The sequence below is a fragment of the Limanda limanda genome, chromosome 8, assembly GCF_963576545.1.
Source record: "Limanda limanda chromosome 8, fLimLim1.1, whole genome shotgun sequence".
NCBI lineage: Eukaryota > Metazoa > Chordata > Actinopteri > Pleuronectiformes > Pleuronectidae > Limanda > Limanda limanda.
Window position 1 is genome coordinate 9,598,704 of NC_083643.1, and position 22,241 is coordinate 9,620,944.

Here is a 22,241-nt window from a genome sequence, read left to right on the forward strand (position 1 = left end):
AACTGAAATCACCCAAAACAAAACTGAATATACCTTTGTTTGTTATTTTAATAGAGAAAACAATCAATGAATAAAAAAAAAAACACTTGTCTAGGGATAGCTCATATCAGAATTAACTACCAAGGAAATCCTCTCACTCATTGTTTTGTAATGCTGAATGAATATAAAAGAACTAAAGCTGCATTCACATCTCATTCTGTTTCAGGGTCATGTGTTCATACGAGCAGCTAGAGGCAGTGGGGATTACCTGTAGTTAAAGATAAAAAAGAGGAAATACAACGGGTCTAAGATAGCAGCCTGTTTTCTGGCCTACTAATACTGCACACATGAATTTTAAATGAATATGTTCCAGGGCTTAACAGTGTGTGTTTGATAACCTATTCCTACAGAAGAAAGCCACTAACAGCTGTTGTAGTTTTTGTCTGCTTTGTCGTTCCCTTTCAGCTGTTTCCTCTTCAGAAAAACTGGTTTCAGGGCAGTGATTGTAATTTGTAGGACAAATACAACATTTATTTTAGTCTTACACATGTTTGCGAAGCCACACTTCGCACCACAGATAAGATTAGTAAATAAAGGAATCTTTGGTTCAGAGAGATGAAAGATGAAGGTGAAATATTTGCTTTTAAGTATTATAATCTTTGATATTTGCACATATAGGAGTCTGATGACACAATATTTGATCTTTTGGTTCACCAGCTGTTTGCCTAGCGGTTCAATGCTGTATTATCTCTTAGAAATCTTTTCAGTTTACACAATCTTGATCCCCAAAAAACTGTTCTTGTTGAGATGAGTGATGATTGACATGGGTGACTTCCCTTGCCTTTGTTTAGGAAACAATCTTTGCTTTCATGAATGGTTCTTTCGGGTGGTGAAAAGTTTATTACAGACACAATTATAACCTTCCGCTTGAAACTCTTCCTGCTCATCACACCTCGAACACACGCTACAACATGTTGTATATTTTGAAAATAGCATCCCCTTCACCAGCACAGCTTTTTGTTAGAAAATATACAGTCCTCAGCCTCAGGTGAAATTACCTGTAGTCCGCAAACTACAAGGAATCTCAAAGCGTAATCTTTGAAAACGAACCAAGCTAAAACTGTAATTAGTTACAAATCCATTTTCCAATATGAAATATAATGGTAACTGTAATCTACCTGCTGCAATTTCAGTTACCTCTTATGTGAGAGATGAGAGGTTCTCATACTTTTTGGAGTCAGATTACATTTTGCTGTCAGTTCTGTGAGTGTGGGATCTTCTCCAGAAATGCACTTTCACATTAGATATATGAGGAGCTAAGATTTTTGTATAACGTTGCCGTGGAAATTCAGCTCAACTACAGTATGTTCCATATAAACAGTTATCAAGGGAAGTCAGTCAGTTTTTTGGAGCTAAACACGTACAAATGCAAGCACATTTCTTCATCCTAAAAAATACTTAACATTTATACTTTACAGTTTCATACTATATATATTTATCATGTTTTTGAAAAAAGAAATTGACACTTAATTCTTGAATTTATTGTTGCAATTTTACATACATTATTGGATATATTACGATGTATATAATTCTATTATAATAATAATATTTAGATATATGTAATATAATGGTAACTGTAATCTACCTGCTGCAATTTCAGTTACCTCTTATGTGAGAGATGAGAGGTTCTCATACTTTTTGGAGTCAGATTACATTTTGCTGTCAGTTCTGTGAGTGTGGGATCTTCTCATCAAATGCACTATCACATTATATAAAGAGGAGCTAAGATTTTTGTATAATGTTGCTGTGGAAATTCAGCTCAACTACAGTATGTTCCATATAAACAGTTATCAAGGGAAGTCAGTCAGTTTTTTGGAGCTAAACACGTACAAATGCATGCACATTTCTTGTTCCTAAAAAATACTTAACATTTATACTTTATAGTTTCATACTATATATATTTATCATGTTTTTGAAAAAAGAAATTGACACTTAATCCTTGAATTTATTGTTGCAATTTTCCATACATTATTGGATATATTACGATGTATATAATTCTATTATAATAATAATATTTAGATTTATGTAATATATAAAATGTATGTGATTGAATATGATTTAAAATGTAATCAAGGTATTTGAAACCCCAATGATACTCTCGATTCTCACCTTTTTTTTTTTTAACAAAATTTCCAATATGAACCTACAAAACACATTGACACATACCACACAAGTTGCACAATGAAATGCAGGCGAACTTCACTGCATACACATACATACAAAAAATAAAATAAACAAAGATAAACATGCACACAAACATACATACCTACGTAAAATAATAACAATAATAAATAAAATAAAATTAAAATGTCACACTCGATATCCCAGATAGATATATTCTATTGTTGCCTGAGAAAGTCCATCAAGGGTGCCCACACCTCTTCAAATTCCTGTGCTTTACCCCTGATTACATAGGTTAGCTTTTCTAATGTAACATACATTGCCATCTCTCTAATCCAAGATTGTGTAGACGATACTTCAGTCTCTCTCCAAGATCGATACTCACCTTTACTGTGAAATCCCTGACCGGACGCTGTGGTCTTGCTGCTTCCTGTTTGTGTCGCGTCCAGCAGGAGTTCTGACGAAGTTCTGTCCAGAGGATGAAAGTCTCGCTGCTTCGCGGGAACGCAACCGACCAACTCCTCGTCTGTGAGTCTTTTCAAATGTTTTATTATACAACAGCAGGTGGTGTAAACTGTCTGTGGAGTGACGGAGCAGAAGTGACGTGTTGTAAAGTTAGGGTTATAGGGTTAGTGAGCTGTGCACCTGCAGCTGGAGGCTTCGGGCTAACCGACGAAGAACTGACAGCTGAACTTCTCCTCACTGACCTGGTTCTCGTTGTGCAACTCGGGTTAAAGTTATGAACTGACCCTCTTCACTTGGCCCTAATGATGTGGTTGTTTCAGTGTGATTTATGGTCCTTGTCTCATTTAGCTTCCACAACCACGTTTGTTCACAATTCACTTAACGTGGAGCTAGCTTGAGCTCAGCGATGCTAAAGTACAGCTGTTAATGTTAATTAACTCTGATATTTAACTTAATGGAACAACGAGGCTCCACGTCACAGTGTAATGTCAACAACCATCCACACACAAATACAAACACTGATCACAATGTTTCAATCATCAGCATCTGCTTTAAGATTTTCACAACATTACCACAGAATTTATAGAGAAAACGTGTGTTGTGATCGAAGGTGGATTCAGATTAGGGTTGCAAAATTCCGGGAATATTCAAAGTTGGAAACTTTCCATGGGAATTAACGGGAATAAACTGGAAATGTTGTGGGTAATTTATACTAACTGTATTTACCTTGTCATATACAGACATAAATATAAACATTTTGTTTTGTTATAGACTGATTTGAGCCCTGAGGAAACTTTGTGCACTTGACTATATGCTTCTGCATCGTTGTGGCATTCTTAACATAGGTCTTTACACAGTATTTGCAAATGTACACAGCCTTTCCTTCTACATTGGATGGGGTGAAATGTCTCCACACATGAGAGAGTGCACGTGGCATTGTTCTGTAGAATAAGATGAGAAAAAAGTTTGTAAAAAAACACTAATGCAATGCCAGAGATATAAATAGTTAGCAAAACAATTGGAATCGTCTGTAAAAATATTTTACAATTGATGGATAAATGAAAGGAAATAGGCTAGATGAACAGATGAACAATCCTCAATCAGCATGCTAATATATTTTCCCCAGTAATATCATCGAAACTTACCTGACTAGTCCTGCACACTACAGCAGGCCTCAATAGCCCTGCTGTAGTGTGAAGGATGCTGGGAATTATCTGTGCTTGTGATGGAAGAATGCACAGTGGAGGGTTGAAACTCAACGTGCAGTGTGTGCTGCATTCTATACATCTTTAAAATAGAGTTTTGAATGATGTTTTTATTGCTCAGCGTTTAATTCGCATAGTTTTTTTTTTTTTTTTTCAAAATTCCCGAGCTTAACTTCCCGTGGAAAGTTTTCGGAAAGTTTCCGGAAATTTACTGGAAAGTTTCCGCCCCTTTGCAACCCTAATTCAGATATTGAGAAATTTGCCATTTTACTGATTTATCACAATAAATTAAACGTTTTGATTCTTAGCTGCATCTCTTCTTAGTTTTATAGTTGATCAGTCTGTCAGATTAATCCATAGTAAGAAGCTTTAGCACTTCGGTTGATTTAAAAAGACAAATATTGAATTCTTTTTCTGTTGATCAACAAATAGACTCTGTGTGTGTGAGCTCGACTAACCTAACCTAACATGTACGTCTCAACCCCTTTGGGATGCAGTCATCTGTATTGACCATATACATTCTGATTGCGTATATAGAGTGAGGCCTTATGTCAATCAGCTTGTTTACATCCTTCTTTACTTACCTGTTCAGTATCTCATGTGACACCATGTATTTGTCTTCCTGATCTTGTTTCATGTACTTCCTCCTCTTCTCATAACATCTCTACATTTTCTCTCTTAGTTCCTTGTATTTTCAAAACAGTATCGTTTTCTTCCCCTTTTTTCTTTGTCTTTTCCACATCATGATTCGACTCCACTTTGCAAATGGTTTGTCGCGGCCATGCATATGCATAGCTCCATATTTCATGCATATTTGATGTAAGTTTTGAAAAACGGAAGCCGTACTGTTTTGGCAATTAGTGTGTGGTCTTCCCTGTCCAATTAGTTTCCGGAGTAATCCTTGATGGATTATTCAGATAGAATCTGCAGGAGAATGTGTGTGAGAAAGAGACTGAGAATCCATTCTGGGTCATCATTATGCAGAGCTTGTAGAAGATGATACATCATCGCTAAATTTAATTTAAAGAGCCTAATATTTCTGATCCTGTGACTGGATATACGCTCTGTGATGAAGTCGACGTCGATTCAGCAGTTTTCCTCCGTTTGAGGTTGGCTGGAATTAAATGAAAAGTCGAGTGGGACAAAAAAAGTTGCCGGTAAAATGTTGAGTTACTCGATGTCTCTGCCCCCTCCGCACTATGACTCATCTGTCCAGCTGCTCAGCGCCAGAGCAGAAAGGCTTTTCTACCAGCTGAGAATCAAACACACACACACCACACACACACACACGCACACAAACACAAACACACACGCACCGATACCCAATCTTCATCTCGCAGACTCTAAATCATTCCAACACCAACAACCCCCCCTCTCACCCCATCTTCTAATGTATCAGCTTTCAGGAATTCAGGGAGACTTTCCATGTTGTTTAATCTGTTGCCAAGTATCAAATCACATTTCTTTTACCATCAAACAAGTGTAAATATAGCCCTACGTGCTTCAGCTGGACATGATAGCTCAAAACTATGCAGGTTTGTGTGGAAAAAAACCCCAGATTGCAAAAAGGTAATCGGTTTTTAGGTGATATTTTCTGATTAGATCTAATCTCCAGTTTTGCCTGTTTTAATATTGCAAATTACCTGCTTTAAGCCTGGAGCTAGAATGTGCCTGTTAACTATTGACATGCCGATACAGGATAGTTAATCGTCAGGTAGTCCTTTCTGTTACCTGTTTTTGGAACAAATCAATAGCAGGGTCTCAGACGTGTCATCTCTGTCCAAGCTCCGGATACTATCGGCTTTGTCGCCTCCTCTCGCTGTGGCTCATCAGCTGTCCTGTCACATTCGCTCTGTAGGGAGGTAATTGGGGCCCTTTTTACTTGGTAACTGCTTTTTCCGAGAAGGGGACGTGCCTGCCGCCGCCGCCGCCAGCGCCACAGCTGAAGTGGGGTAATTTTCTGGTGCTGAGACGATGTATTACAAGGCAGCTGATTGTGTTCAAGTGTACAGTGCATTGCAGAGAAAGGGTTGGATGTGAGACTCCGGTCTGAGTAATAAACCTGCTGCCTAACATTGATAGACTGTATTGTCTCTCTGTTCTCTTGGGAATTTATGCTGGAGAGCCTCACTGTAATTTAGTTTACTACCCTTGGCAGATGCCAGTGTGCAGAGTAAAAACATGATGAACTTCACACTTAGGGGGATTTTATGTTGTGAACTTTATGTGTACTATAGAAGACTAGAGCAAAAACAGAAGTACAAGATGTATTTGTACGACAGGAAAAGCTCCAGCCTGAGTGTCGTGGCAAGATTAATCTGGTGTCGGTGGTGAGACTGCCTTGTGGAAATGCATTTTCCAGTCTCTCTTCAGTGGTCTGATGATACGGTATTGAATCAAATTATTCAACCTGAAAAGGGATTTGTGCATCGCAGATTTTTGCAGATGATGTAGCTCTGCTGGCTCCTTTGGGCTCTGACCTCTGCCGTGTACGAGGTTCTGTTTTGAATGAGGATCATCTCCAAAATCTGGAGTATTCTTATGGCAGAGAATGGAAAGCAACTTCCTACCCAAATAGGAGGAGGTCTTGAGACATAGATGTATGTAAGATGGAGATGTTGCACCATCTGCAGTGAAGTAGACAGCTAACCCTCACCCACTTCTCAGTCATTTACATATGTTTGTTCCTTCCCATTATCATTTTGATTAGCCAGAGAGAGCGCTTGTATTTCCCTCTCATTGACCAGGCGTGACCTATATTCTGGTCTACGTGTCTTGCATTGACAGCAGGATTCTGATAATAATAAACAGTGTACCTGAAGAAGGAAGAAAACCAAACAACAGAGATTAGATCAAAGTAAGAAAAGCGTGGTTGGTCGTTTCACACGTAAATTTGATGTTGATCATTGAGCCTGAGCTTTATCTTTAACACTTGACAAGATCAGCACTTTGAATGATTACAGAGGAGCACGATGGATCAAGTGATTATATAGCTCCTGTTTATACATCAAACCAGAGACAACACTGCATTTCACCATCACCAATATGGTCTCAACTCTGATGTAGCCCAACACATCAGTCCAACCTTGGTCTGTTGTATTTGTGGTTGCAAAACTGGATAAGATGAAGCAAGAATGCTTTCCCATATGCATTATTTAACTTTGATCAATGAAAAAAAAAAGGAGCCCTTCGAAACAATGAAAAGAATAATTAGTTCCTAGCATTCGAACATCCCTAAAATTGAGCTCTATCTTTGCCTCACCTATTCTACTATATATTTTCACTAACTGGAGTTCAATGAATTCTGATTTTGGTATTTAAGTATACTTTCTACTTTTCTTTGGTTGAGAGAAGTATCCATATGACAGGAATTTTCAAAACATCTAAAAAAAAGTGCATTATCCTTGGGTTTTCTTTGGTTGTCTTTGAATATGAATAATGTGAATGTATTCATAATGTTGTGTTTCTGCAGCACTAGACCAAATGGTCCCAAAATTTAACAAGTTTAGAATATGCAGTAGATTAAATACTTTCCTTTAACTCTTTCTGTTATTAGCCCAACTTTAAAGATTCCCCTAACTATCAAAAAATATATAAATAATTCTAAACCAGTTATAAGTAAAAAAAAAAACAAAATACAAAAAATGAGACTGTAAAGGAGATTTCCTCTTGATTTCACCGAATAGACCCACTTCAGTGAAGAAATGTAAAAATTGCCACAATCGGGAGGGGGAATTTTTAAAGTGCATTTGTTTACATGTTGACGGTCAACACGTTGAAGCTTTGCACACAAACAGGTATGAATGGCCTGAAATGGAAGGAGCCAGGTGCTGTTTGAGGGGAACCACCTGAAGATGAAGCTGTGTCACAATGGCCTGATCAGCCATGTTCCTCTCAATAAACAGAAGAAAAGCTTCTTGTTGGGAGGCTGCTGTGGAGATGGATCTGTGAGGAACATAGTTTGTGAGCTCATTTGTAGGATGAGCTTCCAAATGCCTGAACAATACAAATCTTTTCCCGTGTTTTTCTTTTTCTCACCAAGCTCGCTTCTTTATCTACCCCTGCTTTATCACCCTCTACCCCCCAGCACTACTTTTCTCTTCCCTTCTCACTCCGTGCAAAGGGAGTGGTGTCGGGGCAGTCATGTGACTTTTTGTCTGAACACAATTGCCGGTGTTTGCCATTGGCCGCTTTTCTTTGAAAGCGCGTTGGTTTCCCGGGTGATGGGGAATGGCGACACCACTTCACTTTTCTCTTCAGCCCCCCCCTCCCCTTTAGCATTGCTCTGAGCCGCTCGCTCTCAGTTGCTCCGTGTCGTCCGCAGGCTGTGGTGGATCAGGTAGCCGCTGAGCACAACGCACAGTGACAGCGTTGTTGCTCTTCCTGCTTTCCTTCTTCTCCTTTTTTTTCATCAGGCAGGTAGAGAGAACACTAGACTGCGAGAGGTGAGTAACATAAAGGGCTTTCTTTGTTGAGTTTTAAGTGCTTTTTCTGTGAGTTTTCTTTTTTTAAATTAAATGTTTTAGCTTTTTTTTTCTGGTTGAACACGTCTCAACTTGTTTTTTAATCCTGCAACAGCCATGAAGGATTAGTCATTGAACAAACAATGAATAGTTGTTTAAAAGTTAAAAAAAATATTTGTCACTGTTTATTTGACAGATGCTCTTATCAGTTGTATTAGTCACCATGGTAACAGGATTTGACATGTTTAGGAAAATCTTGGCTTAGTGCTTTGACAGTGTGTTTCTCAGCATTCACTTCTTGTCAGCCGTATCATTGTGTCCTGTGAAGTCTTCTAACTTAGGTGAGCGTGTCTAGGACATATGGTAACCATGGTTGGCTTGTCACATGGTTTTTAAATGTCCAACAGGATAATCGGGGACTAAAATCCTGTGGAGATTACACAGACAAGACGGCCCAAAGTTATAACTCTGTTGTAATGAGAGATGTACAGTAGGCCCAGTTATTTTTATGTCCCATGAAAGATTCAACAGCTGTGTGACGCTCTGCTCCCCTCTGCTCGTCATGGCTTCAACACAATATGGGTTGTGTTCTTCTGGAAGCGGGGCCACTTTGTGAGGATTTTCTCTGGCACGGTTTACCGTCCTGAAGTGGCGCCCTTTAAGTTCCCCATCTTGGGCTCCACCAACCAGGTGGTCGCTGCTGTGTTTGGTTACCATGACAATGCTGAAAACTGGCTCCCTGCCCCTCCCTAGGATGCACTTTATCTGATGACCTGGAGGATCCCTTGCACGTATACAATCACCCCTTCATAAAAACAAACACACTAGCATCTGTTTGCTGACACTTGACCCCTCACATAGGCAAGGGACGGATGAAAGAATAGTTTGCCAGAGGCAGATGAATTGATTTTTCTAAGAATAATGTTGTCAAACGTGTTTGGCTGGTTGGGTTCACTGATATTTGTTGTTTATATAATGGAGAGTAAATATTGAGAAAGGCACTGACTTAAGTAGCCACTGTGTAGTTTACTTCTTCAAATTAGCATCCCCTCAGGCTATACTCTGTCTCCTTTTGAGGCACTCACTCAAACCATTATGTCCGGCTGTTAACCTTAGACCACCTCAAACAGGTGAATAGTCTGCAGTCTCTTTAAAAGCCTGAGTGTTTTAAAAGATCATTCATCTGGACTTGCTAAAATGATAAAGCCAATCTACACATATCAGCCACAACATTAAAACCATTGGATGATTTTGTGTAGGTCTCCCTAGTGACACCGAAACCGCTTCGACCTGTGTCCTGTGGCACCAAGACTTATAGCATCAGATCCTTTACCCTTGTCCTGGTCAGGTTCTGACTTTGACCACTCTACAGTGCTTTCACAGCTATCAGCTTTCAATTATAGTCAGCATTGAGATTTTTTCAGCAATCTGTAGTTCTTCTGTGGGACTGCAGGACAGCCTTCTCTCCTTACAGGCTTCAGTGAGCCTTGGGTGTCCATGACCCCCCTGGTTCACTAGTCACCCTTCTTTAACCCCTGCATACAAAACCTGCCATTTTGGGATGGTGCGATCTAACATCGGACTATCACAATTGGACCTTTGTCAAGTTGCTCAGATCCTTTCGCTTGCAATCTTTTTCAGCTTCCAACCAATCAACTTTTGATTTCACAAACTTAAACATTGCCATTGCATGTCTACTTCATGTCTTCTACGGTCAAGCAGCCAACCTGCCTGTTTAGCTACCAAGTGACGTATCGGTGAGAGTAGCAATGGCAAATTATTCAAGTGTTGACATGTTTTTGAAAAAAGTGAGCCGGAAGCAGGGTTGGAGTGGGTGTCATTGATCCACAGCCTGGTAGCGTCTAGCTGATGCAACTAGTAGGAAAAAGGCGCTGAGGCCTTGTTGTTGCTTCTGACAGGCGGCCATGATGTCACCACTGCTGACCCGACAATCCTAACATTCCTGCTGATAGGGCTTTATGCAGACATGGAGGAGAATATGTGCAAGACACGTTGGAGAGATGCACAGACTTGCACACATATGGCCTTTGTCTAATGCTGATTAGTAATCTGGCATATCCACCCACAGACGCCCACACCCTGGTCACGTCATTAATTCAGTGTCACGTCCATGCCCACTCCAGCACACGCTCAAACCCTCCACCATCAGGAGAAAGATGGTGATGGCAGTCTCACCGGCCTGATTAAAATTCAACAGGTTTTAAGTGTCTGTACTTGAAGTTCTGGTGAGTCAGTTTTGCATATGTCCTCTGCTACAAACCAAAATGTCTGTTGTTGAACATTGTTTCATCAGAGAGATACAACATGCAATGGTGTCATCATGTCTTTGTGTTTGTGCACATGTGTGCTTTCTGTGTGCGTTAGTGTGTGTGTGTGTGCGTGTGTACTTTTAGAGCATGATCGTAGCTGCAGCTACAAAAGATTTCCTTACTGTAACACAGCTACAGCTTCCCTTTGATCCGCTAAAGCCACAAAAGGAAAGAGATGACAGGCCTGGTGCAGGGAAAGCTTTTAAGTGCTGTTGTTCCCGCAGGTGTTTGGATAGTTTATTCCCCCCTAGACACCAGACCAGCATTGTAAACAATGTTTTGAAATAACCGACCAAAAAAGTGAAGGTAACATCGTAGCCTAAATGGAGGGCACAATAGAAAAGCATGTAGACCTGACAAACAGATGTAAGAAAACATGGTTAGACAAACGCACTAAGGCCTGAGGCAGTGCCTGTCGAGAAAGGTGCAGACAGACAGACTGGGCTTCAGTGAGTGTGTCCGGGGGGCCTCTCCCTTGCTCTGTGTGGGGCTTATGAATCCTTTGTTTACCTCCGACCCCTGACCTGCACCCACCTGATAGCTCCCCTGTTACTAACCCGCATTTCCTGTCCATTGAGTGCCCCACCCCAATTTCTTTTGCGTTCGTTATTGCCAATATAATTGAATCTGCAGTTTCACCCCCCCATGTTGGCCAACATTTTGTTTTTCTTCACTCTGTCTTCGTGCAATCGACCAGACTCATCGCTTGTGGGTTGGGTCCCTGCTCTATCCCAAGAAATCCATGAGGCTTGGAGCTGTTGTCTCTGGCAGGAACTCCATGGTGACTCAAAATAGACTTTCTTTTGTTCCCTGACTCACCTGCACTCCTTGGAGTGAGAGAGAAATGATAAGATGGGCGTGCGTACTCGACGTCAACATCCCAAACATCTGTGTGCATGAAGAAAAGTTAAGGGCTTTACGACAGTCACAACTTTTTCCCTGTACTAATCAGACTGGCTGTAGCCTATTTCCATTTACTAATAGGAACCCTGCCAAGCAGCAGAGTGTGACTCTAATGGTACAGCTTTATCTCAAGAGACAGAGAGCGACTGTATATCTAGAGGCAGGTTTGAAACAAACTGGCTTAGCTAGAGGGGATGAAGGAGAATGTTTGAATAGTTAGATATTTCCAACAGGACCACTTGAAAGCAATGAAGGGACAGTGCTGCAGCTTATGAACAATGTCCAAATTGATTTCAACTCTAAAAATAGCTTCTCATCTGCAGTAGCTTTTCAAGAATGAAACACAAATCAATGTTTGAGGTAGAAGTGTTGTTGTTTTTTTCAAATGATGATAACAGTCATAGCCAGTCCTGACTGGTTCTGAGTAAAGAAGGAGGAAAGAGAGACGATGGAGAAATGGTGCCAGAGTGTGGCCAGAGTCCTGACAACTTGGAAGCTGCTAAAAGCCAACTGAGATTCTCTCATGTGCTTTGTTAGTCTGACCTGAGAGGAGTCTTCAGAGAGAACAAAATAAGGCTGTGTGTTTCTTCTTTTCTGGCCTCTTTTCTATCCCCTGTTTGGAGGGATACAACATTTGTTTACCAGAAGTGTATATGAAAGCTCTCTTCCTGTCATTTTCACTTTGTACTCCCCTGTCATCTCTTTGTCTTCACCTTCAGCCTGGCAATGCGTTTTCAATACAAATGCATTTATTTGTAGAAGAATTATATAGTGACACACATTTGCAACTAAAACATGAATCATATTCTGAGCCACGTTTCTGAGAAGAAAACAAAAGTCTTTGTCTGTTCCCGGTGTGGGTTATGCTATATTTATGTTTCAGCAGTGCAATTACCTTCCCTTGGGAAAGCCATCACGTCTGTCATAATGATACACAAGGCATAGCAACACCGCTGGAGCAACAGCATTTGACTGACCATAATGAGATAGCAATGCTAAACTTAGGCTTGTTTGGGACAAACAGAGCTTTACTACCTTACGTCGCTTGCCATGAGTTTGAAAACCGATGTCAACAAAAGTTCAGGATTTTGTTACTTGTTTTTTTGGCTTCTGAAAATAGAAAGCTCTCATTTCGTTCACTGTCCAGGCTTTTGTCTTGACCGACCTGCTGTCCACCTGTTGAAAGCTGATTTTAGCCGAAAGCTGAATAAACAGAGAGAGAAGAAGGGGTAGAGGTTTCAATGGGGGAAGTTGAGAAGGGGAACGCCGTAGTAGCAACATTGTGCTATTCATTGTTGATGAATAATGGCCAACAAAGACACTACCAGCATGTATTCCCCTCTCTCTGCTCCCCTCCACGGAACCTATTGAGCTACTGCCCAACCCAACCAGTCTATTTCTCAGCTTTAGAGCCATCTTCTCTTTGGGCATATTTATTCCTACAATCAGTTGCTAAGCTCTAACTTAGTAGTGGACAGTGATAGAATGCCACAGAATAGCTGACCAAGGTGCTGAGTGCAATTCTAGGTTTGCCCAATTGGTTAGTGAGTTAAAAAAGGGAGAAGGATTTCTTTCCCGAAAGCGTTTTTTAAAATACTTTCGGCCTCCTCTTTGTTTTCTTTAGCGCCTTTGCTGAATGCAGAGGGAGGGGCGCAGGAGGAGGGAGGGGGGTTCCAAGAATGTTTGAGTCACGCAGAAAAAGAGGGATGATATGTGGGGGTCTGACAGGGGAGGGTGGGTTGAAGGAGGCACAGCAGTGGGAGGTACCCTGAGGAATGCCTGGAAGGTGTCAGGAAGGTCTCGGAGGCTTTGGACTGATAATCCTCCACATCACATTATAATACCCTCACCCACCCTGATTCAGCCCTGTTGTCTGTCTGTCTTTAGACTCTTAGTCCAATACCATGGTCCATTGTATTTTCCCATTGGCCCACATTGCCTCATAGTAATAGTGGATGAAAATTTACCTTCAACATATTACGTCGGTGATGTATATTAGGGTCCATGCTCTACATACCAAAATGTTTTTAGAAAAGAGCGACGATCTTTTCTTAAGCAGACCTGTCAATGGCCTGGATGAACCCCAACCTGCATTAGAGTTTCACAGGCCATGGTCCCAGCAATAAGGAAGACCATTACAACCATTACATACTCATGTGTTATACAGAAGTCTTTAAATTCATTTTGTGTGGGTCTGGTAATGGACAAGCACATGATCACACTGAAGGGTGATACTGTCAGGATCCATTTTACTTACTTCTCTGCTATGTCACTTCTCCTTGGCACCATAGCCTTTTCTCACTCTTTCCTCTGGTACCTAAGCCATGCATCAAGAAACTCTCACCCCACTTCTTATTTTCTAGAGTGTGGTTTAAGTGATTTGTCAGACAACACAGCTCTTAGATGTGCCAAAAGCTTTGCTTTATAGACAGATCAGGGAAACGCTTCACATAAATATGAACGGACGCTCCGAGGGCCTTTGTGACTCAGATGTCCACAAGCTTCAGCGTTCTACTCTGTGGTCTTTTGTATGCGCGATTTAATTCAATAAATTAATACAATTATTCCAAGTAATCTATTTTTGGAAGTCCTGCTTTATACAGTGTGGTCACTGGTTATGAGGCGCCGTGACTGCGTGTCCTCATTAGTCTCTGAGAATACAATGTGATGTCACATGAAGGCAAAGTAAACACATGGTTGAAGGAGGTGTTGTCAATGGTCTGCTGCTTTCTGATTCTGCTGAATCATATCTGGGTTTCATAACTGCAGCGGTTTCATGCAGTATGGTATATTAAACAGTTGTTTATAAAACGTCTTCATATATTCCCACCTGGGACCACTTTGTTAATTCTGACCCCTTATAACACAAGTTCTTTTTTCCGTTCAGTTTTTAATTATCAAATGTCTTTGCCTCACGTAAGGAAAATGAGCAAACAGATTAAAGGAAACTAAGTATCTGTTTGCAGAAGCAATTAAAAACGTAATTAAAATTTAATATTAAAAAAGAAACGTAACTAATATTAGCTTATCACATAAATATAAGTATTGGTGTCCTTCGGCTGATCAGTAATACTAAATTGCAGCGTACAAAATGTTGAAAATATTGTTATGTTAACCACCGATTTCCTCGTTGATCCACTAGAGACAGCACTGGCAAGGTTTACTGTTTAGCTGTCAAATTTAGGGCGTCCTTATCAAAACATTTGTTTATGTAATGTGCTTGTGTAAATAATAAATATCCTCTGATATTTATTATTTACATTGTAAACGGAGGTTTACAATCTTTAATTTATCTAGCACTAAATGATTCTGTTTTTAGGATGTCATGAGGGACATTACAGCCCGACTCTCACTTTAATTTACATCTAGGACGGCTGCTTTGATATCATGTCCAGTCTTTGGTTTCAGGTTTGGGGGAGGGTGGTAAAGGGGAAATGAATGAGTCCAAATTTAAGTTTTAGGGAGATGAGTAGGTAGATAGAGGGTGGGGGGGGTCTGACTCATGCTGAGAGGCTCCCAAATGTTCTGCCTGACCCATTGGTCACGCATGCCTTGTCTCTGTGTTTGTGTGTGGGAGGTGACTGTGGTTCCGGTTTGTGCCACTGACTCATTCATGAGTGATGCGTTGTTTCTGTTATTGATCAGGCCTTTGTTTTGTACATATGTTGCTCTTCTGGTCATATTTAGGTTGCTCCGTTCTCTTATTTTCCCTCAGGGCGTTGTCCAATACTCACACAGCCACAGAGACTCTGTAATAGCACCTGGTCGGCTGGACTATGACCTCATTCCAGGAAAAGGAAGAGAGAATCACCTGACGGCCTCATTTGTGTAATCAGCTGTTCATGTGACTGGAGGCCAGAGGGTGTATGTCTAATGCCTTAGGTCATAGATTGTACAAACAGTAGAGACTCGTGTGTAAATACACTCGCATGCAGAGAGTAAGTCAAGTTTAAGTTGCTCTTATCTCTGAGTTTTCTTACATGACGTCCTCTGTGTCATTGGAGAACGCAGAATGAGAGAGAATAAGAGAAAAAAATGATAGGGAGGGAGAACGTCAAAGCTGAAAACATGCTTTCAACTACCTGGAAAGGGGGAGGTACCAGATCTGTCAGCACAGTGGGAAAGGGTGGGGAGAAAGAGAGAGGGAGAGATAGAGAGAGAGAGAGGAGTGACTGGGCGGGTGTGTTTCTGTGTGGGTGAGAGACAGAGAGAAGGAGGAGGGGGGTAGAGCGAGAGAGAGATTGAGAGAGAGAGAGAACTCGAGCAGTCTCAGATCTTGGCTGTGGCGAGGACGCCCAGTAGAAGTGCATTCACGAGGCAGCAGGGAGCGGAGAAGGAGCAAGACGGAGCCGAGGAGAAGTCACGACACTCTTTAAACCTCCTCCTGTGACCACATCTGACTGCCTGTGACCTCCGCTGGACTCGGCACACTCCTCCACACACACACACAGACACACACACACACACACACACATAAGCCACTTGCTGCCTCGCACACCAGCTGCACAACCGGCTCTGCTGCTCTGTCAGAAGTAAAGGATTTCCCCCGAGTGACGGCGAGAATAAAAACAGACGGAGGACATTAAAGTCACAGAAGAGAAGGATAAGATCCTCTCACTAGGTGAGTGTAAGAGCTGCTTTCAGAGATCTATTCGAACGCGTCCTTGCCTGGTTCAGGAATCAGTGCTGGGAAGTTTCTGTGAAGTCAGATGATGTTTGTTGCCTTGTTGTATGTTTCAACATGCAGACGAGAGCTATTATTATTAATAAGTGTCAAGCTGTGTTTGTAGGTTTTTAGTGAGTGACAGAGAAAACAAAAGCAGCCCTGTGCTATGTCCCCAGGGAGGTGAGCTGTGTGTGCTGTCACATGTAGACCTGTTGACATTAGACCTGATATCTAAATGTTCCTGTTTGGGACAAAGGGGCTAAAACCTGTTTAGGGGAAACTTCACACTTTTGTGCCCTCATGTGTTGTTGTGTTTTTTTGCCTCTTTGAGCAAGTCTCAAGTGCTCCCTGTGTGACTCAGGCCCTATGGGCATTTCTGCTGTGAAAACATTCACCGAGTGTTGTAACCATGAGACAAGTGCAGGCTCTCTCTCACACCGCTCTCCTGTCACACCGGCTGCTCCTTTTACCACTGAGGGATTAAAGATTCATTTATGGAGGTCACGGGCAGAGTTCAGTTCTCTCGCTGCCGCTGCGTGTTCCTACTGCGTTTTTTCCCCCTTTCTGCTAACGTGCCACAAATCTCAAATCCACCAAACTGCTGTGAAGTCTATTTAAACACTGACTCATTATTATGCGCGGCTGGCAGCTTGTTTAACATTTCCCATCATGGTTTATGTGTCGGATAGTGGAACCTGGAGCTCATTAGCAGGCTGTATTTGTTATCCAATCAGGGCAATCGATCGAATCACCTCTCCCACGGGAGCTGATTATTTTTTCTCTCTCTTGACCGACTGTGAGAGTTTAACAGTTATACCTCATGTGCTATCTCTGTTTGTGTGATGCACTTGGTTCTAGGGAGATGATGTCAGTTTAATAAATGGGAAGGATACAAACACACAACTTTGACCTATAAGCGGGTATCGTAGCTTTGACTTTATTCATTTTATCTTTGTTTCTCACGTGTAACTGCACTTTGTATTCTGTTTGAAATATACTTGCTGATACAGACTGCATAAAAGTGAGCAATCCTCAAGTTTGTGTATTTATTGATTTTATAATGGTTGATCCAGGTTTTTGATGGGACAGAGCAGTGATGATTATATACTGCTAAATGTTCCTTCGTTTTTCAAGTTCTACAAGTTCTGAATCTGAAGTGAAAACTAGACGGCAGCATAATGATGTGGTTGCCGGCAGGCAGAATTATAAAACATTACATTATAAGACTGTCAACTTTCTTCACAGCCTTATTTGGTTACCACTTCTTCTCGTCTTCCCTTTGTGTATTCCTCTCTGCCTAGATATTTCTTTATTCTTTCACATGAATGAGCCTGTTTAGCATGGAGCGAGCCGAGTGTCCTCTGAGAGTCATCGTGCCTTGTTCTCTGCATGTTGTTTTCACTTGCTGGAAAACACAGATGAAGTCCCCTTCTTTTCTAAAATCATCCGTCTGTCTGTCTGTCTTTTTTTTTTGGGACCGTGTCTCTCTCAGTCTGTCACTCAGCTCGCATGGCAAGGGAAACAAGTCCACCCATGCACAGCCAGATCTCTCATGGGATTCTTGATGGAAATTTTGAAAGTCATTCTTCATGCTGTGATGACTTAATTTCTCTCCGTCCTTATCAGGAGTGTTCCCCAACTCCTACAGATGCACTCAGGGCCAGAGGTAAATTGAAAACGCCGTAACAGCATGTCGGTGAAATAATATGTTTGCATGTTTCGGGTCGGGATTATTTCCGGAAAGGTGGTTTCGAAACCTCTTTCCCTCTGTAGCCGTCTTTTCCTGATGTGTGTCTTTGTCTCCCTCTCCCTCTCCATCTTTCCATGCGTCCTTCCCGGCCTGTGCAATGTGACGGAAGGTAGTGCCGGTCTCCGCTCATGTCGGGTCCATTAGGGATGAAAGCACACTGCAGTGATAAAAGATTGATCTAGTCTTTGCTTCACAGTCACATCCCTCACACCCTGCTCCCTCATCCTCTCCTCACACCCCTATTTCTAATCCAAAGTCAACCCAGTTTTCAATTCATCAAATCATCTGAACTCCTTTAAATAAATCATCTTCACCAAGTTTGCCAGAGCTAAGTTTTTCCTCACAGGATTTTTTTAAAGGGGAACATTCGGTTTTTCTTGTGTAGGATGCTGTACTCAAGTTCTCATTGAAAATATCCTCTTTCCTATGAAATACTGTAGCCAGGATATTTAAAAAAGAATGGGTCTCACCCTCCCTCATTCCCCCGGTGTTTTTGTTGTACCAGGAATGGTAATATGTACTTGGCTTGCAGAACCAGTGAGAGACTGGCAGCCAGCCCAGCACACACAAGCTTTACTCTACCTGTTGTATCTGAAGAGGCAAAGACAAACACAGCAGACCTGTAGTTTGTCAGCTGGAAGGCTATAATTACTGAGAGGAAGGAGGGAATTCGGGGAAGGAATTTCAGTGTAGCTCTCCTTTTAGCTCTTAAGACACTCAGAGTTTAAGAGCACCTGAGAACACACATTTTTTCCTTGTAAAACTGAGCAGAAATGTTCACGCCGATCAGAAACTACTTCATGTCTTCTGATCCCAGCTGGTGGTTTTATTACCCTTTCAGGCATTGTGTTATTGCCAACTGTTTGGCTTGTCTGGATCTTGATCTCTTTTGATTTATCCAACATGTGCAAGTCACAGAATGTCCTCCCAGAGCTTTGCCCACCTGAGGACATCATTCCCCAATGAGTCCTGCAGGACATAAAGTTCACCTGAGCTATTTTGTCACGTCATGTCTGATTGAACTTCCTGTAGCCTTCAAGCGTGTTGGCTCTGTCACGTCATCAAACCCATAGGTTCACTTTTCCTCTTCTGTTTTAACCGTTTGAAACTACTAGCAGGTAAGTTGCCGGGGTTATGGCTCATCTCTACATCCACGACTCTCAATTCTACTGTGTGTTGTGATTGTAGAGAGGTAAACATCTCTGCCACCCCCCTGGGATGTTCATGGGACTGTGTTTGTGCACAACCATGGATGTGTGTTTGTGCGCCAGTGAGCAGCAGGTTGCTCCCTTGCTCAACCAGCCATGCCTCTCCGCTCACAGAGCTCTCTGGGCAGTAAATAACATGGTGCCTCTGCCAAGGGCCCCGGCCGGATCCAGGAGGGGGGGTCAAGACGCCAGCAAGAAAGAGAAAACGTCTGCTTCGGGGCTGCGAACAAGTAATTCAACAGAAAACTGACGGGAGAGGAGGGAGGCAGGTGGATTTGACAGACTCATCCCTCAAGCTGAGAGGCTTGATGCTAGACCTGTCATTGAATGTAGATGTGTTTGATCAAGCACATAAGAAGAAAAACAAGCTTGTGTAGATGGCAGCCACTGATGCACAAATGCACATTGATGAGCAGAAGTGCACGTGTGCAGTGGAGCCGGGCGAAACTCTTTCGTTATGATTGATGGTAGAAAACAAATGTGGATAAAGAGGAAGCAGGAAAGTTTGGTTTGGTGGCAAGTTCCAAGTGAAACTTCTGAAATGCTCTCACCAAACGATCAGGGAAATAAAGCGAGCCTGTGACTACACATGTAGTATCTGTGTCGAAGTGATAACCTGTCCGCACATGTTCATCCTGTAGCATTTACACTGAATACATTCAAGTGGCATGCTTTCATCCATGGAGATGAACAGATAAGACAAATTCTCAGTGTCAGGTTACCCCACTCTCTGTGGTTTACGATGCTGTTTGACTCAGACCTGGGCGCTGCTGAACTGAGCTGCTTGAAGTCCAACCTGGAACCCCATCAAATGTCCCCCCCCCAGGTTTAACCTTGCAAAATTGACATGATTGAGCTGATATGGTCTCTACTCCACGGAACAGTTCCTTTCTGTTGTCTTCTCTGCAACGCTAACCGTTGTAACCCCCCCCTTGGACAGGCTGGACTTGTCTTTGTCCAGCCTGTCCTTCATCATTTCCTCCCCCTCCGACCATTTTGCAGTTCCCAGGGGGGTCGCCGACTTGTATCTCGTATGTAAACTCAGCAACAGCGGCCTCGTCAGCATTAAGCTGTGTGTTTATGCATGTGTATCCATGCCAAAGATCACCATAGCGATCTCTTGAGTCAGATGGTTTAAAAGCAGCTTTCTGTAAGAGGGAGAGGGAGCCTCGGACAGATATACTGTCTTAGTCCCAGAAGAAGACGCTCCTAGGATACTGGGAATCGGCTATAAATCTGTGCCCTGCCCTCCTACCTGTTCCTTACTCATCTTGGCTGTCCACGTATCCTGCCCCCCACCACTGCTCTGACAGACTTGATGGTTACTCCTCCTCGGAATAATGACAGGGAGAGAGTTGTGTGTGACACCCCCACATCAGACTATAAATCAGGCCCATTGAGAGGCCCATCCCGAGCCGTGTGATCCTAAGGCAGGAGAAACGGATTCCACCCTTAACTATTTGTGCATTTTACATAGGTCCATGTAGGGTGTGGTGTCAACTTTTAACAGTTTATTTGGCCTTGAATATGTCTATAGCCCGGTGCATCCAAAAATATCACGTATCAAAAGCGGTAATGAAGTATATGTTTTAACCTTGTTTACTTAATTCAGTCCAAATATAACAGTTACTTCATAAAGTTCAGCACTAAACAAAGTCAATTGAAATGGTGCTGACTGTGTTCACGATACAAAAGCTTTATTATTAACTAAAGTCAAAACAATGGTCACAATATCATGACGTAATGAGCCTTCCACAATGCTTGCCTGTACGAAGCGCCCCCCCCCCCCCCCCCCCCCCCCCCCACTGCACAGAACCTATCTCTGAATACACAATGGCATTTGTGTGGAATGAATCTCAGTCACGAAAAGATAACATCTTATCTGTGTGTGACAGAATGTTGCACGGTTGTGCTGCAATAGGTTACCTGAAGGTTGATCTCCCCTCGCTCCAGGGCCGTGTTTACCTGTATCCTCAGGTATGTTGGCACTCCCTAGGTAAATATTGGGAGGATGTGAGAGTAAGATGTTTTGCGTATAGCTGACTGACCTCAGCAGCAGTGTGTAATCTTCACAGCCTTGTGCTTTCTCTTGAAAATACCTGGCGGTTGTTCAAAGAGTGACACATTCAGGATCTCTGGGTTTCGGATTCAAAGTCGAATCTAATCAAATCCAGCAGTGAATGGATCGCATTAGCCACAGTAGTAGTTTGTGAGCTGCCCGTGCTGTTCACGACCTCAGATTGATGTGCTCCGGAGGAAAGCGAGTGGAGTTCCTGACTTTCATCTGTGTAAACAGTCATTCAGCAGATGGATCTGTGTTTTCGTTTTGTTGGAGTCTTATGTTCTTGTTGGATTATTTGCATTACAGCCGCGCAGAAGAATGTGCACCTGCTCTATTCTGGATTGATAACTTCCTCGCCGGGAAGATGAACTTTGAGTCTCCTGTATATGGCTGTTAACACATGATGTGACAGCCTGAGCTGCGTGGGTGATGTAAGTGTTAGACTTTGAGCTCACTTATATGACATTTCTCTTTTTTGTGTGTTTTTTTTCCCTGGGCACGCTGATGGCAATATTCCCTTCAGCTGGCAAGTGTATGTTGCATCATGGATTGCATGAAATTAAAATATGATGTAACACCAACTCCAGTCTCAGCCACCGGCAAAACAGCCTTCTCCCAAATTCCTCCACATTCGAAGGAGATGCAGCTCTGTGAATTGCATTACATCCAGTAGCTTGGATTGAATTATAGAGTCCTGTATTTAATTTGTCTTCCTTTCTAACGTGGAACGATTTGATTCATTATGATTGAATTGTTTTTGTCCTATCGCCCTTTTTTCAAATTTGGCATGGCACTTCAAGAATGAAAGATGGCAAAAAAGAAGAAAACAAAAATGTAAGTGAATAATTGATATCAGCAGACATGGAAGCGACTTTTGAATAACTTATGAGTTTTTGCTTCGAACTTGTGAAACCGGAGGCCACGGCTTCCCTGACTCGTCCTGGACACGAAGCAGACACGCATGCAGGGAAATGAGACCAGAGCAGCCACGCAGGCACCTGCAAAAAATATAAAGCTATAAATACTGTT

The 22,241-nt window shown here is 42.1% G+C and overlaps 1 protein-coding gene across 3 annotated transcripts in view; it reads left to right on the plus strand.

The window, feature by feature from the left end:
- Positions 1 to 2,615: 2,615 nt before the first annotated feature.
- The window catches only part of rassf7a (Ras association domain family member 7a), a 33,859-nt gene continuing 14,233 nt past the window's right edge, over positions 2,616 to 22,241 (plus strand). The window contains exon 1 of one of the 3 annotated variants that reach the window (XM_061075964.1): positions 2,616 to 2,688. The gene's annotated coding sequence lies outside the window, so the exon portion shown is untranslated. Of the gene's footprint in view, positions 2,689 to 15,703; positions 16,148 to 21,322; positions 21,644 to 22,241 lie in introns of those variants that run through there. The other 2 variants (XM_061075963.1, XM_061075965.1) reach the window with 2 other exon arrangements.